Below are 14,177 nucleotides of genomic sequence, written 5' to 3'. Positions count from 1 at the left end.
AAAAGACTGCAACGGTTTAATTCACGCGTGCGGGCCTAGAGCCGTTTGACAGGAAATAGGCCCTAAGTATATTGTAATATAATATAATATATTTAAAATATTCATTACTTAGTAACAATCACCTTACATTTCCAAAACATTCCAAATATCTTACTCGTTAAAATACATAGCTATTAAAAAGAGTTCATATAAATAAAATATAATAGTTGTGTTAGTTTTAAAGATAGTCTAAAACTGGATTTAGATTATAGACCCTTTTTATAAAATATGAAATTCAATATAGGAATTGATTCAGAAACTTACAAAATGTTTTAAAATATATAATTACAATCTTTTGAAATTATTATTTTTACTTTTAATAGGACTTTCGCTTCATATAGTTGTTCACAATTTATATGCATCATAGATATACTACTAATAAAGACGATTAGTAGTAGATCTATGGTATGCATGGTGGGAGTCATAAAAATAATCTTAATGAAAAAATATTACATTGAGGACACGCCATAGATACTATCGTCTTTTAGACAAAACATCACTAAATATAAATGTATATAATGTAAATGTTAATTAATTTGGCGGGACTCCATGTCTACGTTCTTGTGTGCCATTTTATCACATATCACATGTGTATATAACATACATGATAAAAAAATCTAGTCATCGCAAATCATTATAAAAACCGAAGCATCAAAAAGAAATAGTTCATTTATTGATGATTTATTGCCTTGTAAAAATAGATGATAAATGACTAGAACGACAGAATTAGGCTGCACAATTCTTTCTTGCCATAGAGTTGCGGATTGAAATAAATTACTAGAATGTATAATTTAAAAGAGTATAAAATTTAAGGTCAAATTATTTTTAAACAGGACACAACAACATAATAAGGAGTCTTATGTTGCTTTATTTTGCTTTTTTTTACGAGTAATATTTATGATCAATATTTTTAATAGTCAACAAATATTTTAAAACGATATTTTGAAAATATTTAATAATATAAAAAGTTAAAGTTGTGTCGTATAAACTCAAATCTATATTTTGTAACTTATCACTATGTATAGTTGATGTTTGTTTCACTCATGGTTAATTATACATTTTGAAATAGAACGAAAAATTGTCAGATATATTTCCTCACGATATCCTCCTCCGTTAAAGTAAATATTGTAGATAATCGTATTTTAGGCATTTACTATATGAGATTATAGATAATAAAAATACCTTAGTTTTTAATTACCCCATAGAGATCTATGAAAGTATTTTTATTAATGGATGCCTAATTGTAAACTATTTATATCTATATGTTATTTAATAGTAAATGTTTAAGGAGATATTTGTTAGAAACTGTTACTCTAGTCAAAACGCTGTTGTTTAATCTGTGTTAATTTAATATAAAGTCTAAAGAGAATAAAATTATTATAAGAAGAACAAGGGTTGTTTCACTTAATTACTTGTCAACAACTTGTCATCTAACAATTTGAATTTAATTAGTTTTACTAAGGCTGGCTGTATTATTGGTGTATACTAGGCAACCATTTCATCGCACAAACTACTGAGCAGTAGCTTTCCCCTGCCGCTCGAGAGTCCAATGTGAAATTTGAGCGGCCTACGAGTGGGACAGAAGAGGACTATTACTATTCGATTGTCTACACGTCTGTATCTATACTCATATATATGTAAATGCATAAGCCACAAAATAATTACTGAGTTAGTTTTAATTGTAGCGTTAACCACGTCATACGAGTACCTCTAAAGCTGCCAGTTGCTTAAGTGAAAGTAGCTAATGGAAAGTCAGCAAATAAAAGAAATACATGGTACGATTAATTAAGTAAATACGATTCTATGTTTTTTTTTATAATATAGAAGAAGTAAACAAGCATGCAGTCCAGATCGTAGGTGGCTGCCGCCGACCATGAAATCAAACACCACTCAAGATTAGAGTTCTGAGATTGACCACAGATACATGCACAGATAAAAACAGAACACAGTAAAGCTTAACACTGTTATACGGCAGAAATAGGTGTGTCACTAGTGCCTCCGAAGTCGAACCACGAAAAATTGGAAAGATTAGATTTATAAAAATGTCTACGGTCGCTGTAAAATCTAAAGATAGTAACATCTACGATAACTCAATTTCAGAGAATTGGATCATAGTTCGGAAGGTACAAAAGCCTAGTCTGGGGATTTAACAATTCTATTCGGGAAGCTTGGAGCTTAGAGTTGTAAGCTTCAGTTGAATAGGCTCGTTTGCCGCAGATAGGCTTAATATTGATTAAAATGTAATATTTCATTGTAATGTCTTGTGCACTGGAGCGAAAATACCTAAAGGTGTTAGTCACCTTTAGGTATTTTCAGGTTCAGGCTACGTAAAATTGTATATTTGTCATGCAAATTTTCATAATCATTAGAATCAACCCGATATTGTAGTACATTTGGGCTCAGGTCCTCTATCGGAAAGAGAAGGGGTGTACTTCCGTTTAGCCCATAACTCCGATCCATCTGAATTTTGGTACACATATGGATCGAAGGTCAAATTTTATAAGTCTAGCTTTGACACTATTTATAAATATCCGAAAGCATCAAATGTATAACTCATACGGATAAAGCGAAATTAACGGTTTTTTTTTTCATTTTTCTCCCAAACAACTGGGTTTAAATACGGAACAAAAAATGTTGATCTTTTTATCTTTTACAACTTTGGTTTGAAACATTTTTCTCTAACGTTCATGTTTGCTGCCATAAACGCGAAAAATAATTTAAAAAATCATTTTTCAATATGATATATATTTCGATACGATAGTCTCAATCGGCGAGTCAAAATCGATATGAGTACCTAAATTCAGATCGATTGGAGGTATGGGCTAAACGGAAGTTTCTCCAAGAGAAGAATATTACAACATAAGTACTCCAAAATTAAACAAGTGAAAATTAGTAGATTTCATACTTACCCTTATGTCGTATTCGAAATTAATTCTCATTTGTTTTGACAATGGAGTAAAAAATACTTACCTTACCTTAATATTTTGCGTAAAATTCTCGACCGCATAATAGTCTAGTCAACAAGTTCAAAAACGTGAAAAATAGAGATAAAGGTCCTAAAAATATGAGCGATGGCTCATTCGATTCGTAATCACCTCTAGAAAAATGTTTTTGAAGGATTTTGGTGCAGGTTAAAAATTGCAATTGTTATTAACAAAATAAGATGAAAAAAAAATGATGTTTCGTTTTTTGTTAATAACTCGAAAAATATTAACATTTAAGAAATTTTGAAGCTCGTTAAAGAGGAGGAAATTTCCAATAAAACAGTCCTAACTCCCGGAATTCTATCTCCATTATTTATAATTTTAATAAGACGTTGAAAATAGGGCTCCGCGCGGCAGTTACGGCATGCGCGCGCCGCCGCTAAAGAGAGTTCAGCAGTAAAAATATTTTTTTTATATAAAATGTGATTTTAAAAATTTGAAAAAAATCAAGTATCTTCTTAACACTTGGAAGAATCGAGCCCTGAAGAAAAAAAAGTTTAATCACCATTTTTCAAAAAGTTATTCAATTGTTAACTAACCATTTTTTTCCCAATCTCCATTGGCATAAACAATGGGATGAAAGGTATAAATAATTGGCCTATAAATTTTAAACTTCGTGGAGCCCTTTTGGTATATGTACTTTATAAGATCCTGCGGTAAATTTTCATTAAAGTTTATTAATTTGTTAATTATGATTTTTTTATAACTATTGAAAACTTGAAAATTTTTAATTTTTAACCTGCACCAAAATCCTTCAAAAACATTTTTCTAGAGGTGATTACGAATCGAATGAGCCATCGCTCATATTTTTAGGACCTTTAACTCTATTTTTCACGTTTTTGAACTTGTTGACTAGACTATTATGCGGTCGAGAATTTTACGCAAAATATTAAGGTAAGGTAAGTATTTTTTACTCCATTGTCAAAACAAATGAGAATTAATTTCGAATACGACATTAATAAAATTCGCCAAGTACGAGTCGAACTCGCACATGGAGGCTTCCGTACTACCAAATGTTAATTATAATTTACTTATTTTTATAAAAGAACCAAATAAAATATGTTTTATTGTTCTTATTTTTAATTGTTATATTAGCAGTTATAGTAGTAAACGGATTGTAAAAATTTCAACTGTCTTCCTAGTACGGTTTAATAGTTAGAACCAAAAATGCCGAAAATTACCGGTTTGTTGTATGGAGACCACCTTTAATTTTCAACTTTATTTTGTATTTAGTATTTGTTGTTATAGCGACCATCGATATGCATCCTCTGTAAAAAATTAAAATGTCTATCTATTCAGAGTTCCACGGTTCCAGAGATAGAGCCCTGTGACAGACGGAGTCTTAGTAATAGGGTTCCGTTTTTACCCTTTGGGTACGGAACCCTAAAAATCACAGGCTTACAATTCGACTCCGCACTTACATGTAAACCCGACATTTAACCACTAAATATAATCATACCTACATTGCACCTACATAAAAATATAAGCGCATGCAACGCACACCAAATACATGTATATTTAGTAGAAAGTCGTAGCCTCGTTTATTTAACGTATTATACCAATTTATGTGCATGATTGCGGTTAAAGCGTTCCAGTAACACTCGTAAACCGAGTTTTACTGCACCAGCGCATTAAAATTTCGCCGAATAAACGCATACATGCTTTAAGGTTCTATAGAAATAACGACATTAATGTTGATAAGGATTAAGCTATTTTGCTTTTTACTTCAGTCAATAAGTGCCCAGGGTTCCTTAAAGTTCTTTTGTAAACAGACAACAGACTACTGTTCTTTTTAAGCCCAGACAATAAAAGGACTACCCTGCGAACAGGGAGGGGGTGAATGCTCATAATGCACTAGCACCAGCGCCGCGACGATGTTTTATTCCTAGGGGACTCCACAGCCTATTTCGGATGGCGATCTCTTAGTGGGGAAAAAGAGGTGTCTGTCTACAAAGTTATTTATATATATTGTTGTATTTATATGTATAGTGTTATATGTGACGGGCTTAAGCTATATTTAGCACTCACAGCCAATCACGATGATTACGGCAAAACCCTTTTTGTAAGGGAAAGATTTTCTTTAGTTTACGATTTAACGCTTCCTACAAGCATAGCTTGATGAGTAGGAGTCCCGCAATTTCTGTCGTCAATGCCATCAAATTGATATTGCTATAAGGCAGAAGCAGAGAACGCTATCAAAAAAGATATTTAGCAATAGGAGATCTCCCGCCGGGCTTAAGATGATCATGCCTTGGGAGAAGCCGTGCCCCGACAGTACCAGTTGTACTAGTATTACAAGATATTTTTTTTATAATATAAGAGTAGCAGACGAGCATGCAGTCCACCTGATGGTAAGTGGCTATTGCCGCCCATGGACATCTGTAATCAACCCCAGATAGAATTAGATATTCCTACCTGAGGTCGGCCACAGATGCGCCGCTACCCCTAAGGACTAAGCTGAAACGCCTCGGAAAAGTATGTCTCCCTTACCACACAAGATGTTGAGAAAACTCTGATAGCATGATTCAGAAACTCGCAGCGCAATCTCTTGGCGAGTAATCGCCATAGGTAAGGGTTGCAGGTCACCTGATGTTAAGCAGCCGCTACTGCCCATGCGAATCACTTAACCCTAGATAGTATCGAAATTCTACTTTGAATAAAATACAGAAACACTTAACATGACAATATTACTTTAAAACAAAAAATGTGAGCCGTCACGGGACGCCTGGCAGATGTGAAACATCGACATTATTTTGTAAAAGTAATATGCAGAAAAGAACATATTGTGATACGAACTAAATATGTCATAATGATAAAATAAAATATTACGTTTTTTTTCCAGATAACGATGACTATTTATTGAATTCGATTGCGCATGGCGACGCGTCGCCACACCGTACTATCTATCTTCAGCCCACGTTAGTCCACTGCTGGACATAGGCCTCTCCCAAGGCACGCCACTGAGCCCGATCTTCGGCTCTCCTCATCCAGCTAGTTCCCGCCGCCCGGCGCAGATCGTCGCGCCACCTTGCAGGAGGGCGTCCCACACTACGTTTGCCTAGACGCGGTCTCCACTCCAAGAGCCGTCTACTCCAGCGATTATCGGCTCTTCGACAGATGTGGCCAGCCCATTGCCACTTCAACTTGCTAGCCTTTAGAGCTATGTCGGTGACTTTGGTCCTCATCCGAATTTCTTCGTTGCGGATCTTATCTCTCAGAGATACACCGAGCATAGCTCTCTCCATAGCACGTTGAGCGACTTTCAACTTATGGACTAGCCCTACTGTAAGTGTCCACGTCTCGGCTCCGTAGGTCATCACTGGTAGGACGCACTGATCAAAGACCTTGGTCTTCAGGCTTTGCGGTATGGGCGACGAGAAGATGTGACGAAGCTTCCCGAAAGCTGCCCAACCTAACTGGATCCTCCTATCGGCTTCCTTCTCAAAGTTGTGTTTACCCAGCTGGATGATCTGGCCTAGGTAAACGTATTCATGCACAACTTCGAGAGTCATACCCTCAACGGTAACTGGGCTAGGAATGACATGAGTGTTGAACATAACCTTCGTTTTGTCCAAGTTCATTCCAAGCCCTACCCGTCGGGAGGCTCCATTCAGGCTGTTCAGCATTTCCTGCAGCTCCTGCAGCGATTCTGCCATAATGACGATATCATCGGCAAAGCGCAGGTGCGAGATGTAATCTCCGTCTAACCGTATGCCCCGTCCTTTCCAGTCCAATAACTTGAAGACATCCTCCAATGCAGCCGTGAACAGTTTCGGGGACAAAATATCCCCCTGTCTCACGCCTCTGCTCAATTGGATGGGTCTTGTTTGGACGTTCTGGATTTGGACGGACATAGTTGCGGTGTTGTACAGACATCTCAGCACATCGATGTATCGCCAGTCGACCTGACATCGCTGCAGAGATTCCATAACAGCCCAGGTTTCGATAGAGTCAAACGCTTTTTCATAGTCCACAAACGCCAAACACAGGGGCTGATTGTATTCCGCGGTCTTCTGTATAATCTGCCTCACTGTGTGGATGTGGTCTATGGTAGCAAAGTCTCTACGAAACCCGGCCTGCTCCGGTGGCTGGAATTCGTCAAGTCTTCGTGCGAGTCGATTCGTAATAACCCTCGAGAACAACTTGTAGACATGGCTCAGGAGCGAGATGGGTCGAAAGTTTTTTAGCATCGTCTTGTCCCCCTTTTTGTGGAACAAAACTACGATGCTCCTGTTCCAAGCCCTTGGAGTTCTCCCTGTTTGTAGGACGGAGTTGAACATCCTAACTAGCTGTTCAAGGACTGGTTTCCCTCCAGCCTTTAGCAGTTCAGAGGTAATGCCGTCCTCACCAGGGGCCTTTCCATTTTTAAGTTGTCCGAGGGCTAGTACGATCTCCCCAAGACTGACTTCAGGAAGCTCGTCGGTGTAGTGGCGTGTTAAGGTGGCTCTAGGATCCGTGGCTTGAGGTTCTGGTCGTGGAGCACGTGAGGCATATAGCTGGCCATAGAAGTCTTCTACTTCAGCGAGAATTTCGGGCTTAGAAGTGACGGTTCTACCATCCTTGGTCTTTAACTTCGTCAGACTACTCCTTCCAAGGTGATGTGCGAGAACTTAACTATACGATAGATTTTTGTTTTGCACAGAAGACCTGTCTCGTGCGGAGGCGTGAGGTAGTGCTCATTAGCTAAATGGGTTTGTTCTCGGATTCTAGGTCTTGTTTATCTCCACGTATAATTTGTTTGTTATTTACTAACGTTGTGGTTTACTCGGTACTTAATAACAAACATTGTAACGATCGTGATCATATTATACTTACCGACAGGAATTCTTGAATTAGGTTTGGTTTAAGAGTAGGTAATAGATAAATACGGTTTGCTCAATACTATGAGTAACATAAGTTAACTTAACGAGCATAACAATTCAATGAAAATTATTTTATAATAACTTCTATGTTTATATTCACTCATTGGAATTGTTTCCTGTAATATTTTAGCACTTTTCGTAAAAAATAGGGTAAATTCCTCAAAAATGTGCTGTTTACTTTATAGAGTAGGTACTTATATAAGTTTGTAACAACTAAAACATTTTAACAAAAAATACAACCGACTTCTATGCCACTACAAAGTAAAAAATAATTGAAATAAATGTTGGTTTAGTACCTATTTCTGAAGTCGGCGCTCAATATATTTCGTTGGATAACGATGTAAACAGCGTGTCTAATATGAGCGCCGACTTCCGGTATGGCTCAGGGTAAAAAAAACTCGTTTATTATTATTTTTTGTTTTAAGTAATACTTTATTCATAGTAATGTTAATAGGATTACGCAGGTGTGTATGTATCTTGATCTAAAAGTATCAAGCTTGTTTGAAAACAAGCGGCAAATGATCAAAGCAACGTTTGAAGACCGTGCTTGGAGACATGTTGACACTACCTACTTGTAAGTACGCCTATTTGTGGAAGACGTGCTAAATCCAGAATTATCAGCGTTTCATGTTTAGAACTTGACACTTGTTATAGAATCTAAAGGTTATAACTGAAGTAATAGAGAGGTATACAGTCACTTTGATGTTCAGATTTAAAGGGGACACGCTGCATGGTTCATGTATCGGAACTAGGAATGCAATCCCGGTCTCGCGGGATCCCTATCTCGCGAAATCCCGTGTAAATTTTCGGGATCAATCCCGAAGCATATGACGAGATCCCGTTAGAGATTGACGGGATTAGGCGGCAATGGTCAGCGATGTTACACACATCCGCTTGCGACGCGAACGATCCGAAAATTTCGGGATCTCGAGCCGGGATTACATTCACTAACCTTACCTACACCAACGAGCAGATTTACCTTTTTTTAAACATAGAAGCAACCGAACACGCAGTCGCCCTAATCGTTGTCCCTGTAGTTCCGGGACCAGAATAGGGCTACGGTATCCCCTGCCTGTCGTAAGAGGCGACTAAAAGGGGCTTCCGGGGTTGCGGGCGGCAAGAGTGGGAGCTCGAACCGCCCGGCTAGTGACCCCGGGAAGGACGGCGGTATGTGTGGTCGCATACCGTCGTACCCACCAGACGGTGTGGCGAGCATCAAGCTCACCTGGGCAGAGCCCGATGGGGCCACGCGCTAAGAGGACTCCGGTTGCGTTCCTTTGGAGATCCCGGAGTCCTCTACGCAGCGCCGAGGACGGCCACCGGGGGGGTTTTAGTGCGGCAGTCGCCCTAATCGTAAGTGGCTCCTGCAGACTATGGACACTGTCACCAACTCTAGATAAGTCCTAGATGAGGTTAGGCACAGGTGCACTGCTACCCCTGGGGTCTAAGTTAAACCACTTCGGATAAGTATGTCTCAGCGTTTATCTTCGTTGTTAGGTGTGGCGGGGGTGCCTTTGGAGATGAACTTCAAAGAGTCCATTAAGAAGATTATTTTTACTGACCTATTCTCAAGGTGCGGAAAAAGGAGACGCTACAAAATAATTATATGTAAAAGGGCGGTTACTAATTTTGAAAATCGCTGCCCTAAACGATAAGTTCGAGTACGATATGAAAGGTACAAATGTTTACCTACGTATAACATGTGAAAAATGTTAAACGTTTTATTTACGAAAACAGAGACTTTTGAGTTAAAAATTCACGAATAACGAGGTTGAGAGCTATCGAATTTCGTATCCGAAATAGGTATTTATTTTCAACAGTTTCAAGGTAGTGATGCAATTTTATTTGTAAATTTTGTTCCGCGACCAATTTTACAATAAAATCAAACTAAGCCTCAAAGAGATGAGTATCTATCATCATACCAGAGATTATGTTACCTAATGAGTAAAGGAACATGCAAGAAAACAGGATTTTCCTTATAAAATAATAATAAATTTTGTGAAGAATCAACTATTAATTCTGTTTTTGCCGAATTTTGATTACGATTTTTTATTTATACTGTTTATATTTAGATAACGGTGTATTAAAAATAAAAATGACAGTGAGGTAAAATAAACATAAACACTAGTTTACAAGTGTTTATGTTTATTTTATTTTAAGTGTTTATATTTGTTTTAGTTACGTGTAAGGGACAACCCTACACGTTAAGGCTGCATCGCGCCAGCCCTACACGGTGCTTACGCTGCATCATGCCTTCGCGGAACGGTCAACGCTGACGAGGCGCGTCGCTCGTGCTGGTGGCCGTCCGCCATGGAAACAGTTCACCTCTATCGCGAAAAGTGACTCTACCTACTTCATATATTTCTTATTAAAAAAATATAAGTACAAGTTTGTGAAAAATTTAAATAAAATTATATATTCGTTCGCGTAAATAGACTTTTCGATTCTTTCCTCGACGCCCAGCTCCCATAACTAACTTCATAACAATACTATTAGAACTCTATGATAAGACGCACGACTCCTATTCGCAATGTTTGAAATAATTAACTCGTTAATTATGGTAATGTACGCGAATACAGTGCTTACAACTTCTAACTAAAGTACTATAAAAAGAAAACAGTTGACTGCTTAAAACACAGTTTAAATACCTATAACCCATGTCATTCTCACATTTATCATTATATTAAAATCCGACAAGCATTTTCCCTTGAAGGGCGTGCCAATGAATGAGGCAATAAATATATAAAAAAAATATATACTCCCTCTGTAAACAACACTGCCCTCTGCAATCGGTTAAAATTCACTTCGACACAACAAAACGTTGCAATTTAGTTGAAAAAGTTTTTATTTCGAGAGACCTTTAAATAAGAACTATATTGTCTGACTGTGACCGGTTGACCCGGATACAAGTGACGTTTCACGGCTGTAAATGGAGCATGCTTTCGATTCAATTCCGGCGGCCCACATTTTTACGTCATTGGTACTAAAATAAGCATCTACAGAACTTAGACAATGGAAATTAATTTTGCGTTGACATTATTTACTGTCACGCAAAATAGATTAATTTGCTTACGAAAATATCTGTACCTACCTACTATGGATGCAGGGCCTGATTAAACCTTAGGCTAATTAGGCTGCAGCCTAGCTATAATTGTGTCTTCGGCACTATTAATTAATGCTAGTAAACAAAGTCAAATCTAATATTAGTTTTGAGGTCTATAGTAACGGTGGGGGCGCGTCTTCATTATTAGCCTAGAGCGGTCAGAGCTCTTGATCAGTCGCTGTATGGATGTTACTTTACCTTTCTAAATACTAACGGTCTTATTCATAAAAAATGCTTATAGAAGGTTTTAAGCACTCATTAGTTAAAGTGTTCAATAAGCTTATAAAACGTTCTATAAAATTGCTTATTCATAAACGTACCATAAACCTTCTATAACTAATGTGTCGCTAAAGTCAACTATAAATGAAAATGTTGCCATTATAGTGAAGTTCGGCGAACAAATTGACGAATATCCATAGATAAACATCATTAAATGACATTATTTCGTACTAAAAAATATTCTGTCTTGACATTCTTGTCAATGGGTTGTCGATAAAACCAAATCACATGTCAGTGTCATTCAATTTGTAAATACCGCGAATTTAAAAATATTTTATTTGTTAAAATGGGATGTGAAGCAAAAGTTGTTAAAAGATAAAGGAGTGAAAATTGGTTGGATATTAATGTTTTATGTAATATTGATATAATTATATAAAGTTAAATTCAATTAAGTTTCGTTTTGTAAACATTCGCAATATCTTATGGCCGTAAACCCTGTATTTCAGAAGGTGTACCAGGACCTCTGCGATCTAATTTACGATCATTACGTACGAGATCAATTATAAAATTTACTGTCGATTTATTAAAGCGATAACGCTTCCTATAGTCTAATAAAAACTCATTGATCACTCTTTGGTGCAATGTTCTTCGAAGTGGACGGTTTTCTAGATTTTTAATAATCTAAGCTTTGTAAAATTTGCATTGTAATTTAAAATAGTGATATAATAATGTTATTTATCGGATATTAAAATAAATTATTTCAAGTTTGTATACAAAATGGACATTGACATAATTTATTAAAAACGTATTGTCAAATTAGGTTAGTAATCACGAATCAGCTGTTGAGAGTCGGCCATCTTTGCCTTATAGCAGTGTTATAGTAGGGTTCTGGCCTCTATAAGTTATAGAAGGTTTATAGAACGGTTTAGTGCCTAAAATGCGTTTATGAATAACACTTTTTGACAATCGTACTATAGCAACGTTATAAGTGTGCTATAACTTTTTATGAATAAGACCGTAAATATATCGATTACATTTTAAACAAACATGTGCTAGGAAGCTTTATCGTTTACCCCGCACATGCATGACGTCGGCTGAATTACATCCTGGGGAACGTTAGGCGTAAAAAATGGAAATCTCTAAATCTCCCCACTTTTATACTTACGTCATATTTTACACTTTTAAACACTATTTTAGAATAGAGGAATGTGAGACAACACTGCGGAACACGATAGTTTTACGTGTTCCGAGGGGAAAACAACTGCTCATTAGAAATCATACATTCGGTTTTATCAGTAAAAATTAAAATTTCATAAAAAAACTAAATTACCAACGCAATTCAATTTCAATGCCATAAAATAAGAAATCTGTTTCAGACAGCTGACCAGAATAGGAGAGCAGTGTGCCTGCGAAATAAAGAGGAAAAGTACTGGCTAATTAATGTTGCAGCAGATTTGCGAGCTTCGCCCACTAAAAGGTCTCCAGGGGTTCCGGAATTAGCCGCCCCGTCTTCTCTTGACCTATATTGTAATTTAAATCTCAAAGTTTTTACGTCGTATATTGGGAATTTTATTGAGTAGGTATTTGTAACAATATAATTTACTCTAGGTTGATAATAAATATACTCTACGTAAAAATAAATGATCTCAACAAAACCACTTTTGTTTTTTTTTTTCATTGAAGTTGCATTGCCCCTCTTGAGGATTAAGGAGTAAGGACTTTTAGGATTGTTACCTTACGTTTTCAATAAACTAGCAAATAAACATAAAAGTCCACCTGATGTTAAACGATTATTGCCTCTAAACATCTATAATTAATCCAAAACAGGATAAGAGTCGTACTTAAGATCGGTTACAAATTGATTACCATAACACTCACGGGAACAAGAACTTTTTTTTTTTTGTTGACGAGGTGGAAACCTTCAAAAGGTACCCTATGCCGTGGGAGCGGCACGGGGTTATGTGGGATTCTTACCGTACTAAAACCCCCCCGGTGGCCGTCCTCGGCACTGCGTAGAGGACTCCGGGATCTCCAACGGAACGCAACCGGAGTCCACTTGGCGCGTTGCCCCGTCGGGTTCCGCCCAGGTGAGCTTGAAACTCACCACACCATCTGGTGTTCACGACGGTATGCGCCCACACATACCGCCGTCCATCCCGGGGTAGCTGGCCGGGCGGTTCGAGCTCTTGCCGTCCGCAACCCCGGAAGCCCCCTTTTAGTCGTCTCTTACGACAGGCAGGGGATACCGTAGCCCTATTCTGGTCCCGGAACTACAGGGACACCGCGCCGGTACGCAAACAAGAACTAAGCAATGCTTAACACTGCTTTAAATATCATTATCTCTAAAACAAGCGACACGAATGAGCTGACTTCACATTATATCGAAAATAAACTTACTAGTATATGTTACAGCAATAAATAACATATTCATTGGCTAGCCAAAAAATAGAAAAGTAAGGGAAAAGTAACCGAAAATACTTGAGAAATAATTTATTTGTATTCGGGCGGCGTTCAGCACTCATTCAGTATTAATCGCAATCCCGTTGCATCCCGAGGGAGGGGCACTCTCCAGAGAAATTAGCGGGCGCTTTATCCAATCGAGATATATAGCCGATGTCTTCTTACGTTCAAAAACAAGGTGGAGAAAACTTTCAATAAAGTTGCAGTTTTGTTCGCAGTTTCATTTTAAGAGCAAAGTGCAATTAGCAAAGGCAAATAAATTTTAATTTCACAAACTAGAGTCAAGTAAAAAATAATTTAATCGAATACCTCAAAATGTTAAATATATGAAGGTGACAAGCAAGCTCGTAGTTCACCTGATGACCTAACGAAGTGGTAACTGATACCTAACTTTTTTTTTACCGCACTTAAACCCTCCCCGTGGCCGTCCTCGGCGCTTGGTGGAGAACTCCGGGATCTCCAATGGAACACAACCAGAGTCCTCCGAGCGCGATTCCCCAATCGGGCTCT

This window comes from Epargyreus clarus, unplaced genomic scaffold (genome assembly GCF_041222505.1).
Source record: "Epargyreus clarus isolate Ecla_fem2 unplaced genomic scaffold, WU_Ecla_fem_2.2 ptg000004l, whole genome shotgun sequence".
NCBI classification, from domain to species: Eukaryota; Metazoa; Arthropoda; class Insecta; order Lepidoptera; family Hesperiidae; genus Epargyreus; species Epargyreus clarus.
The sequence above is the reverse complement of the archived record's forward strand: the minus strand, read 5'-3'. Positions refer to the sequence as shown.